The sequence below is a fragment of the Podarcis cretensis genome (genome assembly GCF_951804945.1).
Source record: "Podarcis cretensis genome assembly, chromosome: 13".
Classification (NCBI taxonomy): Eukaryota; Metazoa; Chordata; class Lepidosauria; order Squamata; family Lacertidae; genus Podarcis; species Podarcis cretensis.
This window is the reverse complement of record NC_137182.1, coordinates 5,558,804-5,572,959: the sequence shown is the minus strand read 5'-3', so window position 1 is coordinate 5,572,959 and position 14,156 is coordinate 5,558,804. Positions and strand designations below refer to the sequence as shown.

Sequence of the window (14,156 nt, the reverse complement as noted above, 5' to 3'; positions counted from 1 at the left end):
CTTCAGAAAACTGCCAGCAATATTTCCCTTCATATTTCAGCCGTTCTGAAAAGTTACACTGTCTGTTTGGGACATTCATCTACAAAAACCTGATAGTTACTTCTTCCAAGGGGGGAATTTTCCAAATGGCTGGTTTGCACTCTGGTTTACATTCTAGGGGAAAAAAAATTAAGTCCAGAGCAGATTGCTATTACTTAACATTTTTCTCACTGAAGTGCTGACCAGCTTGCTAGTACACAACACAAAACTTTTTTTTTTTAACGAGACCAGATGATTATGACCTTCCGCAGTCCTGTGAAATTGGCTTAATGTCCCGCCATATGTGCAAAAAGCCGCTGGCTCTTCCTTTTTTTCCTGTGTATTTGCAATAAACTGTTACTTTATTCAGGACACTCGTCCGTAGCTATGAATATGGAAAGTTTGCTTTAGAAATCCGATCTACAAATATTCATTATATATCTTTAGCTTTGAGTTCTTTCAAGTTTACTCTGCAGATACCTCGTCTGCAGAAGCAAACTGCTTTCAAAAGTTCATAGTTTTTAAAATGGGGGTAGGCAGGAAGATCTCATTCTAAACCTCTAAGAGATGGCTTTAAAAATGTATTATTGTCTTGCAGCTTTCCAGGCAAGTGGATAAGTGGGGGGTAAAGTTTAGCACAGGCTTCCTCAAACTCGGCCCTCCAGATGTTTTTTGGCCTACAATTCCCATGACCCCTAGCTAGCAGGACCAGTGGTCAGGGATGGTGGGAATTGTAGTCTCAAAACATCTGGAGGGCCGAGTTTGAGGAGGTTTGGTTTAGCACAGCGGTTCTCAACCTGTGGGTCCCCAGATGTTGTTGGACTACAACTCCCGTCATCCCTGAGCTCTGGCCTTGCTAGCTAGGGGTGATGGGAGTTGTAGTTCAACAGTATCTGGGGACCCACAGGTTAAGAAAGGCTAGTTTAGCATATCCTTTTGGCCTCTCTGGGGGTAGTCTAAGTCCACTGAAATGTCTGGGCTTTTTGTTGAGGGTGCTGCATGGTGGAAGAAAGAAGGAAAGTTTTCTCTTTAATATTTTAGCTTATGATCTTCTGCCTCAGGAGAATTTGTGTGTCTGGTGCTCTTTGGGGAGGGGGAGTTATTGATTAGTTATTGATTAGCCTAGTTTTTGTTTTTGTATTTTTATGTTGTTAACCGCCCTGTGATCTTTGGCTGAAGGGTGGTATGCAAATTTATTATTTATTATTTGTGTATTATTAAAAGACATTAAAAATGGAGTTGTCCAGTGCAGCCCAGAGCTGAGAGTCAGAACCCAGGAACAAAATCAGGATTAGAGGGGAAACCTAGAGGGGAGACAAGAGAGGAGTCAGGATGGAAGAGTAAAGCTGGGAAATGTAAGCCCCCTTTTGAAGAGGTCAGAAAGGGGGGGGGGATTCCTCAACAAAGTCAGTTACATAATTGGAAAGTGTGAAATTATGTAGGTGATTCCCAACAGCCACAGCTTGTTTCATCCATGTAACTTACAATATAATGATTGGTCCTTGGGGTTGGGGGTACTGCTCCTACACGTGAACAATAAGATGAGGGAGATGTAGATTTGTTGTTGTTGTTGTTTAGTCATTTAGTCATGTCCGACTCTTCGTGACCCCCTGGACCAGAGCACGCCAGGCCCTCCTGTCTTCCACTGCCTCCCGCAGTTTGGTCAAACTCATGCTGGTAGCTTCGAGAACACTGTCCAACCATCTCGTCCTCTGTCGTCCCCTTCTCCTTGTGCCCTCCATCTTTCCCAACATCAGGGTCTTTTCCAGGGAGTCTTCTCTTCTCATGCGGTGGCCAAAGTCTTGGAGCCTCAGCTTCAGGATCTGTCCTTCCAGTGAGCACTTAGGGCTGATTTCCTTCAGAATGGAGAGGTTTGATCTTCTTGCAGTCCATGGGACTCTCAAGAGTCTCCTCCAGCACCAGAATTCAAAAGCATCAATTCTTCGGCGATCAGCCTTCTTTATGGTCCAGCTTTCATTTCCATACATCACTACTGGGAAAACCATAGCTTTTACTATACGGACCTTTGTTGGCAAGGTGATGTAGATATATAGATATATAAATATATGGAGGGGCTTGGAGAGCTGCAAGAAATCTTGTGGCATTACTGTGTCATAACAGGAAACCCATCGGAGCAGTAGGTTAGCAAAAATTGCTACGGATCCTGTGTAGGAGCTCTGTGTGATCACTACACTTGCGCAGCACCGTTCCCCAATACAAGGGCAGCTGGCTTTGCATTGGAACTTCTCTGTAGGCAACTGGACACAACATTCGGTTCTTGCAGGAAAAGGTTGTGCTGTCTGGTGCTGGACTAAAAGCGTCGCCCTGCTCCACTTGCAACATAACTGCTGTGCATGGACAGGGCTACAGTCTGCCTCACTTCTGGTTCCTTTGAATGCCTTCCTCCCTCTCTGTGGATTCAGCTGCTATCAGCATTGTGGAAGCCCATAGTTTTCTGTCAGGCAGTTTGGGAGTTTTCTAAAAAATGTCATTTTCTTTCCATTTGTGAACCATTGTGCTTATTGTACCCAGGGGCACCCTCTCAATTATGGATAAGCCACTATCTTGTTTTTGGTTGGCCTTGTGTCCTTTCCCAGTGGAGGACGTCCTGGCCACTAGAAAATAATGGTGGTGGGGTTGTCTTTATTTTGGGGGCTGCTCCCTGCTTCTCCTACTTCTCCTTTTTCCTTCCAGCTTGTTGTTGTTTAGTCGTTTAGTCGTGTCCGACTCTTCGTGACCCCATGAACCAGAGCACGCCAGGCACTCCTGTCTTCCACTGCCTCCCGCAGTTTGGTCAAACTCATGCTGGTAGCTCCGAGAACACTGTCCAACCATCTGGTCCTCTGACGTCCCCTTCTCCTTGTGCCCTCCATCTTTCCCAACATCAGGGTCTTTTCCAGGGAGTCTTTTCTTCTCACGAGGTGGCCAAAGTATTGGAGCCTCAGCTTCAGGATCTGTCCTTCCAGTGAGCACTCAGGGCTGATTTCCTTAAGAATGGATAGGTTTGATCTTCTTGCAGTCCATGGGACTCTCAGGACTCTCCTCCAGCACCATAATTCAAAAGCATCAATTCTTCGGCGATCAGCCTTCTTTATGGTCCAGCTCTCACTTCCATACATCACTACTGGGCAAACCATGGCTTTAACTATACAGACCTTTGTTGGCAGGGTGATGTCTCTGCTTTTTAAGATGCTGTCTAGGTTTGCCATCGCCTTTCTCCCAAGGAGCAGGCGTCTTTTAATTTCCTTCCCGCTACCTCCATATATTTTACTCAGTGTTTTCTACAAACTGTTTTTAATCCTTTGTGCCGCTGAGTGTTCTCTCTCTTTGCCTGCCTTTCTCAAGCAACTCCCCAAATCCCACAACAGTTGAGTTCATGTTGCTCATTCGAGGCCGCTGTGTTTGTCTCTTTCCTCTGAACATATTCCGTCCTCTGCTGTGCCCAGATTTCCAATAGCTATTTGCCTAATGAGGAGATCGGCTGGAAGCTCTCTTCCTTTTGGGACTGCTGTAAAAGCATGCCTGGTTGTGTAGAGTCCCTGAGACAGGAATTACTCTGATACAGTCCCCAAGTTTCTCCGGCCAGATACAGTTAAGCCCAGGGAACAAAAGCCGATCTATACAAGCCTCTCAGTGTCAGCACTGGCAGGTTTAAGACAATTAGACCAAATTCTCGGTTAAATCAAATGTTGTTACTAATCCCTCTTCCCAAGTAGGTAATATAATTTTATTTATTTATTTATTTATTTATTTATTTATTTATACCCCGCCCATCTGGCTGAGTTTCGCCAGCCACTCTGGGCGGCTTCCAATCGAATATTAAAAACAATACAGCATTAAATATTAAAAACTTCCCTAAACAGGGCTGCCTTCAGATGTCTTTTAAAGATAAGATAGCTACTTATTTCCTTCACATCCGAAGGGAGGGCTTTCCACAGGGTAGGCGCCACTACCAAGAAGGCCCTCATAAAAACTAAGGTGTAAAATATGTAGAGGGGGTGGTGCTGTTGAACAATGAGGAAGTGGGAGAGAAAGGTAGGGGAGATTTGCTCGGGACAATGCCATTATTACAAGAGGCTGCATTCTCAAACCTCTCTCTATAAATATTGAATAAAAAGCAGATGGTAAGAGCATGCCATTGGAGTCCCCAGTAAAGATTGTCCCCAGTAAATCTCCACACCCCCTTGTCTCCCACTTCTTCATTCATCAATAGCACCACCCCCTCTATGGTTGCCGCTTAGGGCCCTCTGTCTCTGAGCTCTTTGCTCTCCTACTTTTAAGGCTTGCCGGGTTCTGGGAGATGGTGGGTCTGGAATGCTCTCTAGTGATGACGTGTCAGCCAGGTGTTGTTCTGGCTCTCCTTTGATTTCCCAGCTTTCCCCCTCATCTGCCTCTGAGCAGATGACCTCCTTTAAACCCCTGTTGAAATTCTGAACTGACGTCTTCTTCTCTGGAAGGTCGGGCTGGGGAGGCGGTTTCCACCGTTCCTCCTCTGCCCGGTCCTTGACACTCCTCCTTTTTTCTTTTTGGCAGAGTTTAAACTTTCATTCGTTTTAAAATAAACCACCACATTATTAGCATACTCTACTGAGTCAGCAAACCTTATGCAAAGATTCCGACCTCTCCTCTGTTGAAGCGGGAAATAGTCTGTCAAGTTACGAGTCCCTTTGCTACCCAGTGTTAGTGTACTTTTGGCAGTTTGAGGGAGACAATATGTGAAATTAGAAATTAAAAGCAGGCAAGGTAAGCCTGCCTGGAGGAGAGGTCTGTGAAGCATGAAAGTTGGTGCTCCAGCCAGCATTGTTTTCTCATTTTCTCCTATGTTGTGCATCCCGTTCAAAATCTGATCATTCCAATTCTCCTCCACGCTCCTGCTTTGCAAAAAGCAAACCAATTTCCTTACTTTATCCACACATGTGGCTTAGCCCTTTTCAATTTCAGTCTTCTCAAATGTCTTTAAAAAAAACAAAACCAGGCATAAAGCATTTTGAGAGGAAGTGATTTTCCCCTTCCTCTCGAATTATTGTATGGTGTGTTAGGAATGGAGATGGATGGAACTACCCAGTTTTGCTCCGCAGAATTTTGGTAGAAGGAGTGGAATGAAATCTGTACAGTGGTGCCCCGCAAGACGAATGCCTCGCAAGACGAAAAACTCGCTAGACGAAAGAGTTTTCCGTCTTTTGAGGTGCTTCGCAAGACAAATTTCCCTATGGGCTTGCTTTGCAAGACGAAACGTCTTGCGAGTTCTTGCGAGTTTTTTTCCCTCCCCCCCCCCAGCTGAGGAGTGAGCCAAGTAGAAGAGGAGAGACGGAGAGACCGGCCTTCAGCCATTGAGGAGCAGTGATCTTCGGCAAGTGCACATCAACATGTTGAAGGCAACATGACCATGGGCACCTGCAAGGCTGGCTTTCCTGATGTTGTGGCAGAGTACATGCTTACGTAACTAGCATCAGAAAACAGGTCTGCTTAACCTGGTAAGAGTTGGTCTACTCAGTTCAGTTAGACTTGGCCCTCGAGAAATTTGCAAACCTTTTGCAAAAGTTTAAAAGGTGCAAGGAGATAGGATAATAATATATTAAGGATGGAATAACAAATAAAGTGAATAACACAACAATAACAAAAATAATAGGTAAAGAAGATTGAACACGGGTGGAGGCTGTACTGGGCCATGGGGGGGGGAGGTGAAGGGATTAATTGAAATTGTTAAAGATTGGTACAGTATAGGATTTAAGATTTTTATAAATTTTTAAATTTATAAAATTTTTATAAAGATTCTATAAGGAAAGCAGAAAGCAGCAAGAAATATCAAGTAAGGGTATCGGAGAGGAGATCAGTGTAAATAATAATAATAATAATAATAATAATAATAATAATAATTTATTTATATCCCGCCCTCCCTCGCCGAAGCCAGGCTCAGAGCAGCTAACAACAGTAAAATGATACAACATTCTAAAATCATTTCATTCTAAAATCAGTTCAAATCAGATTAATAGCAACCATTGGGCTAGAGTTCTGTGAGGATTACCAAAGGAGGGGGTCAGGCTGTGCCTTGGCCAAAGGCCTGGTGGAACAGCTCTGTCTTGCAGGCCCTGCGGAAAGATGTCAAGTCCCACAGGGCCCTAGTCTCTTGTGACAGAGTGTTCCACCAGATCAGAGCCACAGCCGAAAAAGCCCTGGCTCTGGCTGAGGCCAGCCTAAACTTTCTGTGGCCCGGGACCTCCAAGATGTTTTTGTTTGAAAACCGTAAGGTCCTCCGTGGGACATACCAGGAGAGGCGGCCCCATAGGTATGAGGGTCCTAAGCCGTATAGGGCTTTGAAGGTTAAAACCAGCACCTTAAACCTGATCCTGTACTCCATCGGGAGCCAGTGAAAGCATGAGACTTATGGTTTTGTTACGTATTATTTTATTTTGGAGTTGTCTGTTTATTTTGGAGTTGTTTGTTGTAAAAAATGTATATTATGTGAATAAAATAATAAAGGATTTGCAAACTTAGAAAAAAATAATTTAAAAAACCCCATTTTGTTACAACCAAACGGCCTATAATTTTTTGTAAACTAAAATAAAAACTCTCCATTTGCTATACAGAATACAAAAAAAGAAAAAGAAATTTGCAAACCAGGTGTACCATTTCCTTTTCTCTCTCAATGTCACACACAGAGAGAGCTGCATGTCCCTGCTATTCAGATGACGCTAAAGGTGTGTTCAGGCAAATCCTTTTCTGGGGAGATGAACCAGCACTTGTCCAGTCCCTTTTGATGCTGTGGAGTTGTGTTTTGAGGTGACGCTCCCACACTTCTCCCTGGTATTGCTGGATCCTCTAGTCCTAACAGCATTTCTGTCCCACGTCACTGTCCTGTTCAGTCTTTACCGCAGTCACTGCAAGAACCTGAGCACCAGTCTCCCTTTTACTCCTCTTTGAACGCTACTCCCTTCCTTCTTTCCCCAGCTGCCTTAGCTGCCCTTTACTGTTGCTGGAAACCATGGGAGATGACCTTGGAATAGCTGTCAGTAGAGCATGAGACTCTTAATCTCAGGGTTGGGGGTCGAACCCGCACCTTGAGCAAAAGATTCCTGCAATGCAGGGGGTTGGGTTAGAGGACTCTGGTGGTCTCTTCCCTCTCAACGATTCTATAATTCCATGAGTCAGTGCTCTTGGGTTCATGTTCTGCTCCCTGGTTTCCCACAGGCTGGCCACAGTGAGGACAGGATTCTACACTAGATGGGCCATTGGCCTGGTCCAGGAGATGACATACTTATGACTCTCCCAGTGTTCCAGTTCTCTTGGCAACAGTCACCAAGGCTGGCTGAGAATTCTCACCCTCCCTTGTTATGATTCAGCTTATGTTCTGTTTTTCCCAGGCAACTGACCTTATGAAATGACAACAGCAAGGGCATACAACGATGTAACACAACCACATGAGGACAGGGAGGGCGGAGACCCTTGGCTGCTCCACTGCCCTTGGAAGTTCAGGCGATGATGGCTTGGAAGAGGACCTTCTTAGTGGCAGCCCCTAAGTTTGGGAACTCATTCCTCACAGAGGTGTGCATGGCATCTTCATTATACTGTTTTCTGTGAATGCAGAAGACACACCTCTTTGCCCCGACTTTTGACTCCATGAGGTGTATATTTTTAGAACCCACCGTAATTTGTGAGCGTAAGTTGATTTAAATATTTTTAACATTGTGCTTTAAGTGCTGTGATCCACCTTGGGACCTTAGGGTAATGAATTAAATCCTTGGCATCATCTGGCACAGCTGTATCCATATAGGGCAGGTAGGGGGTACAAACACAAGACCTGTCCCAGTGCCTCCATGTGCATTGCCCCATGGTCTCAGGGCAGCCCTACATAGAGCACAGGGTAGCACTCTATCCTGGAGATTACCAGCACATGGAAGACAGAGGACAGACAGTCCTGGTCCAGAAACAGCCGCTGCAACCAGCCCAAACTGATAAAAGGCACTCCAAGTCATAAATATGGATTCATGAATCTGCCCAGACTATGAACCTGCTTCCAGGAGGAGGCAGGTAATGGAGGAATGATCTGGACTCAGGCTTGTTTGTGATGGTTAACAAGGAAAGGAACTAAGCGCAGCATATTTTGACTGTGGTATCTTTGGGATATGTGGAGGGGCTCACACCATTGGCATCCCAACAGATCTTGCTTCCCCATTACGTTTCCAGAGAAGCCACCAAGTCTCAGCTTTGGATTCAGCAACGAGCAGACATGCCTCTCTCTGTCTCCAGCTTTAGCCCCCCCCCCTCACCCCCCCCCGGGCTATATATAGGTCATCTACCTTGGATGCATCAAGACAGCTGAGGGGTGTGAGGAAAATTCCTGTCCATTATTCCTGGAGAACACCATCACTTAGTAGTAGCTATTGCAACCTAGCTCATTCTGGTGTGAGCACTTAACTGGTTAGCCAAAGCCATTACCTTAACAAATGAACTGATTTGGGAGGTTTCCCTTTCTAGATTCTGCCCAACATATACGAGATCACAGGTTTGGAAGGGGGGCACACAGGTATCATCTAGACTGATCCCCTGGCCAAAAGAGAAAAAAACCCTCTCATAACATTACTTAATCAGAGAGCAATTCCCATGGAATTTGGTGTGGTTTCCTTCCAAGTAATATAAGTCATTGTTGCATGAACCCACTATAGATGTTGTGACAGCAAGGGCCCCTTCTGAACCACAGCAAGACACTTAAGTGCTAAGTATTAATAAAACTCCAATCTTTAAGTGTCTACTATTTGTTTGTTTTTTGCAAAGGAGGAGAATGGAGAGACACTCAGAATAGATGGAAGCTACACAACTTTTCTCCAAGCAGTGAAGAAACTGACAATAGGGACTCCTGAACCAAGGTAAGACACATTTCAGTTTAGTTAGCTGTTAGCTTAGTACAACTTCAGTGCTTAATGTCTCTCGCTTATTGTTGCAAGAGAACGCCAGAAAAACTTGGCCACACCTCCCTGACCCCCTTGGCCACTAAGCAGCCCCACCAAGTCCAGTGTCCGTGAGGCACCACTGAGCAGACCTAAATGTTCGGTTTCCTGAATCCATTGTGAAGCACCCGCATCCGGAAATTATTTGCATCAAGCCCTGCTTTGTAATTTCTAGTGAAGCAACAGGGATGTGATTGTCACTGGAGGGCCTGGGAGCTGTTAGAAAAATGTCTTCACCCATTGTATTTCTCCATGCATTTTCATTATGCAGCAAGTAGTGAGGGATGTTTCACAGGCTGTGACTAATGTGCTGAATCAAAGAGGTACCTGGACAGGTAAAGAGGCAAAGTTCAGTCTTATGAGTGACACTAATTGCGCAACACACATTTCAGCAATGAGCTTCAGATCAGATCAGTAACTGTAAAAACTGCAGAGGCAAAAGAGGCATGAATCATAGAGGCATTGTGTCTCCACTGGGAGCCCAGTCAGCGCAGCCAGGATACATATATATAGAATACATAAATGCATACATTCATACATAATTTTATTTGTATGCTGCCTTTCCATACTTCAAACCATTCTCAAGGTGGCTTACAAGATGAAAAAATTACTGTTACAAACATAACTAAAGTAGCTGTAAACAATAAATAAAACATAAATAGTACAAAACCAAATTGAACAATTTCCACATAAATTATAAGTTCTAAGAATAAAAAGACAAAAAATAATAATATCAGTAACAGCAACAATGCCCCCTCAACAGAAACCCCTAAACCAGTGTTTCCCAACCTTGGGCCTCCAGCTGTTTTTGAACTACAATTCCCATCATCCCTGACCACTGGTCTTGCTAGCTAGGGATGATGGGAGTTGTAGTCCAAAAACAGCTGGAGGCCCAAGGTTGGGAAACACTGCCCTAAACAGTACCCCACCCCAAGTGTCTGTTCAGCAGCATCAGCTTTTGTAGCTGGAGTCCGTCCAGGTCCCGCCCTCCCAAACCAGTTGGGAAAAGGCCTGAAAGTCAGCAAAGGCGTAGCAGTCTCAGTCTCAGTCAGTTTTATTGCACATAGCCAAAGGCTGCCGCAATGTACACAGAATTATTTGACAATTAAAAGAAAATATACTGAATTGGTTAAAAAAAAAAAGACTTAAAACAAAGGCGTAGCTAGCCACTGAAGTGCCTGGGCAGCGCATGCGCCCTGCACCTGGGGGCGGGTTGAGCCAGGGTAGGGTGCACTGCACAAAGTCTCTCCACCGCCTCCCCCTCAGCTGTAAGACGGCTGAGGGAGAGGCAGTGCGCAGACGCAAGCCCCAGCTGCCATTTCAGGCAGCGCTGAGCCTGCAGGCGCCCAAGCCACCACGTCACTCCCAGGAGAGACGCATGGCTCTGGCGCACTGCAGACCCCATGGTAAGTGCCGGCCCCTGTTGTGTGGCGCCCAGTGCCAGCCGTATTTCATTGTGTTTGTTGACTGAACTAAAAAGTTTTGTGACCCCCCCCCTTCTTTTATTATCTCATATTTTTGCCATTATGTCACCCCCTCAATGATGACACCCAGGGCGGCCCGCACCCGCCACACACCCCTTCCTACGCCACTGCAAGCCAGGGAGCAGGTCTTCCAGGACTCACAGGCAAGGCTAGCGGAGACAGGAGAAAGTCAGGTCACCAAAGACAGACCAGATTAAGATCCTAACAAAATGCACTAAGCCTCAGCCTGTTCTGCCACCCATCTCCACTAGGTGATGTCTGCAAGACAATCAACAGCGCCATCTTGAAGACCCTGATTAGGTTTGCCAGGTCTCCTGAGAGTCAATGTCAGGCTTCCCTAACCTCAGCCCTCCAGATGTTTTTGGCTTACAACTCCCATGATCCCTAGCTAGCAGGACCAGTGGTCAGGGATGATGGGAATTGTAGTCTCAAAACATCTGGAGGGCCGAGGTTGAGGAAGCCTGGTCTATGTCATGGGCCAAATAATGGGCTTTACCTGCTGAGCAGCAGCCTGAAGGAGCAGAAGGCAGAGTGACTCCACCTGCTGCTGATCAGGCTTCTCGCTCCTGATGAGAACCAGCTGGCTTCAGCTTTCTTAAGCAGGGTTTCCAGCCTCAGTCAGTTGCTGGAAACAACATTTGTGATTCCTGGCGGCTTTTTGCTTCTCTTGACCTTGGACTCCCGGCTTTCTTGACTCTCGGACCATCTGACTGCGTAAACTGAGATACTCCTGACTTTAGGACTGGACTGAACCTTGCATATGGACTCTGCCTCCAGGCAAGTAGCCCCCTGAGATTTGACTTGACCTTCTGCCCCTGAGCTCTGCTATGGCTGGGCAGCATGGGACTCCTACAGCAGTCTACTCCTGAGTCATGGGTGGCAATGCTTGAGATAACAAGGGCAGCGCCTGTTGAAGCAGGAAATAGATCCTAGTTGGTATTTTTAAAACAGAGGTAATGTAAGATGCCCCCTCTCCCAATTCTTACAGGTTTTCAAAATGTATTTTATAATGCTTACATCGATGTCCACTTGCTATTCTCTCACTCCCACAGAAAAAGAGGTGTTTGTCATTAATCATGCTGAGCTGTGCCTCTCTATGCAATGCCCGCTCCATCTCACCTCCAGCTCCCTGATATTTAGACTTGATTTACACTGTGATGTCCAGTTCCCGATGTTCTATGTAACTTCGGCTCCTCCATATGCTGCCTTCCTCTCCTTACATGCCCATACCCATACTGTGCAGACTGAATGGGGCAGCAAGTTGGCTCTTGCTCTGTAAAGCATAAAGTATACTGGTAGCCCTGTATAAAATAGGGGAGGAAAACCTGGTCCTCTCCAAATGTTGTAGGGCTTCAGGGATGATGGGAGATGTAGTCCAAGCACATCTAGGGAGGGCCACAGGCTCCCCCCCATCTCTGATACAAAATACCGTATTTTTTGCTCTATAAGACTCACGTTTTCCCTCCTGGAAAGTAAGGGGAAATGTGTGTGCGTCTTATGGAGCGAATGCAGGCTGTGCAGCTATCCCAGAAGCTAGAAAAGCAAGAGGGATTGCTGTTTTCACTGTGCAGCGATCCCTCTTGCTGTTGTGGCTTCTGAGATTCAGATTTTTTTTTTTCTTGTTTTCCTCCAAAAACTAGGTGCATCTTGTGGTCTGGTGCATCTTATAGAGCGAAAAATACGGTAATTAATATTATATACCACTGGAAACCAGCTCTTTTTGCATTAAATATTCTTCGATGTATATCTGCTTCATCATGCTCGTTTCTCCATCTTTTAGATTTGACTCTTCAGCTACGAATCTTACTATGAACTGGCTTCGAACAGCTCTAAGGAGAGCAATAATTTTGCTTGAAAATGCAGACTTGCTATAAAGGATGCTTCGCTAGTGGCAATTCAAGGAAGCAAAATGTAAAGGTAAAGGATATAGGGACCCCTGACCATTAGGTCCAGTTGCAAATGACTCTGGGGTTGCAGCGCTCATCTTGCTCTATAGGATGAGGAAGCCAGCGTTTGTCTGCAGACAGCTTCCGGGTCATGTGGCCAGCAGGACTAAGCCGCTTCTGGCGAACCAGAGCAGCACATGGAAACTCGGTTTACCTTCCCACCGGAGAGGTACCTATTTATCTACTTGCAATTTGAGGTGCTTTCAAACTGCTAGGTTGGCAGGAGCAGGGACCGAGCAATGGGAGCTCACCCCATCACGGGGATTCGAACCACTGACCTTCTGATTGGCAAACCCTAGGCTCTGTGGTTTAGACCACAGCGCCACCCTGATAGGAAGCAAAATAGTCACACACAAAGCCCCACCCCAAAAAACCCCCAAACCCTTGTCTGAGAATGTGGCAGACTAGAGAAGTTGAAAAAAGGGTCAACCTTTAGTAAAAATCTATTTTATGTCTTCTGTCATGCTTCAAAGGTACGCTGGCTATTCCTGTCTGCTGTTCTCAGCAGTCCTGGAAGATTCCTGCACTTAAAACCAATTCCTTTGTCAGAAATGGGTGGTTGTTGTTTGAAAGGCATGTTTCCTCCAGTTATGAAACACCCATAACGTTCTAAGTACTTCTGATTTGCACTCAGAGAATCACTCAGTCCAGCAGAGCAGACACTTTGGCTCCATCTCAAAGGGTTCATGCAAGGAATTAGCAGCCACTCATCTCCCAAGTTGAGCTTCAGAGGGAGAACTCTCTCCCTGTGTGATTATTAGCAATGATGGGCCACATTCACCTAGGATCTCCAAGCAGGGGTTCAGCAAGAGCTGAAAGTTGCCCCCCCACACACACACACACACCTTTTTTCAAAGCAGGTGCAATTATGTCATTGATGTGACAAGACAGCTTTCAGGTTTTATTACAATAGCTTCTCAGAGAAGGTGAAAAAGAATCAAACAGAGTCTGGATACTTCTTTCCTTTGGTGGGGTTCCTACTTCACTGCAGCAGTTTAAATGGTAACAATCCTTTGCGAGAATTGTCTGCATTTCTGATTGAAAGCTAAAGAGTGTGCTCCGGTTGACTGAAGATCTTTGGTTAAAACCTGGTGTGTTTTAAACACTGAATGTACGCAGTCTGAAGTAAGCACCTACAATGGTTAGAATTGGTTGTAAGGTTGTTTTTTATAAGAAAGCTTCAGCATTTGCGTGTTCAGACCCAGAAACCTCCCCCCTAAATAAATTCACACTTGACTCAAATTTTAGGTTCGGTTTTTGGCAGAATTTAGGCCAAAACTTTATTCATTACAGAAAGTGACTGGTTGCACAGGCTCTTGTTCGACTAGCTCCCTGCCATGCAGGTAGCGCTGTCCCAGGGTTCCAGCATAGGTCAGCCAAGGGTGAACACCTGGATAAGCGGAAAGCCAGGAACGGGCTATCTCTGCTACCCAAATGTCCCCCTGGACTCAGACACAGGCACAACCCCCTCACGGGGGTTGACCAAACCAACCAGTCTCTGGATTCCTTTAACAGAATGCCCTTCATATAGGGACGGCGAGAGCCTTCTCCCATCCCTATCACCTGAACCAGAGCCTATCCACAACCTTACAAGTTGTGACGATTTGCTATGCGGCAGGCAAAACCCAAATGACAACAACCAATCAGCCAAGTGGGGAAAATTCCTGCCGTGACCCTGTCCCAACGACCGACAACACACGACGGCATAGCAAGGTCAATAGCACGAAGCCCTAAAATTAGGGAGAGGTGGGCGGGTGTTCCGA

The 14,156-nt window shown here is 45.8% G+C and overlaps 1 long non-coding RNA gene across 1 annotated transcript; it reads left to right on the top strand.

Moving 5' to 3' along the window:
* The first annotated feature begins 7,343 nt into the window (after positions 1-7,343).
* On the top strand, positions 7,344-12,267 carry LOC307201101. The gene is made up of 3 exons (XR_013832536.1): positions 7,344-7,675; positions 8,791-8,882; positions 12,228-12,267. It is a non-coding gene; the product is annotated as an uncharacterized lncRNA (long non-coding RNA).
* The last annotated feature ends 1,889 nt before the right edge of the window (positions 12,268-14,156 follow it).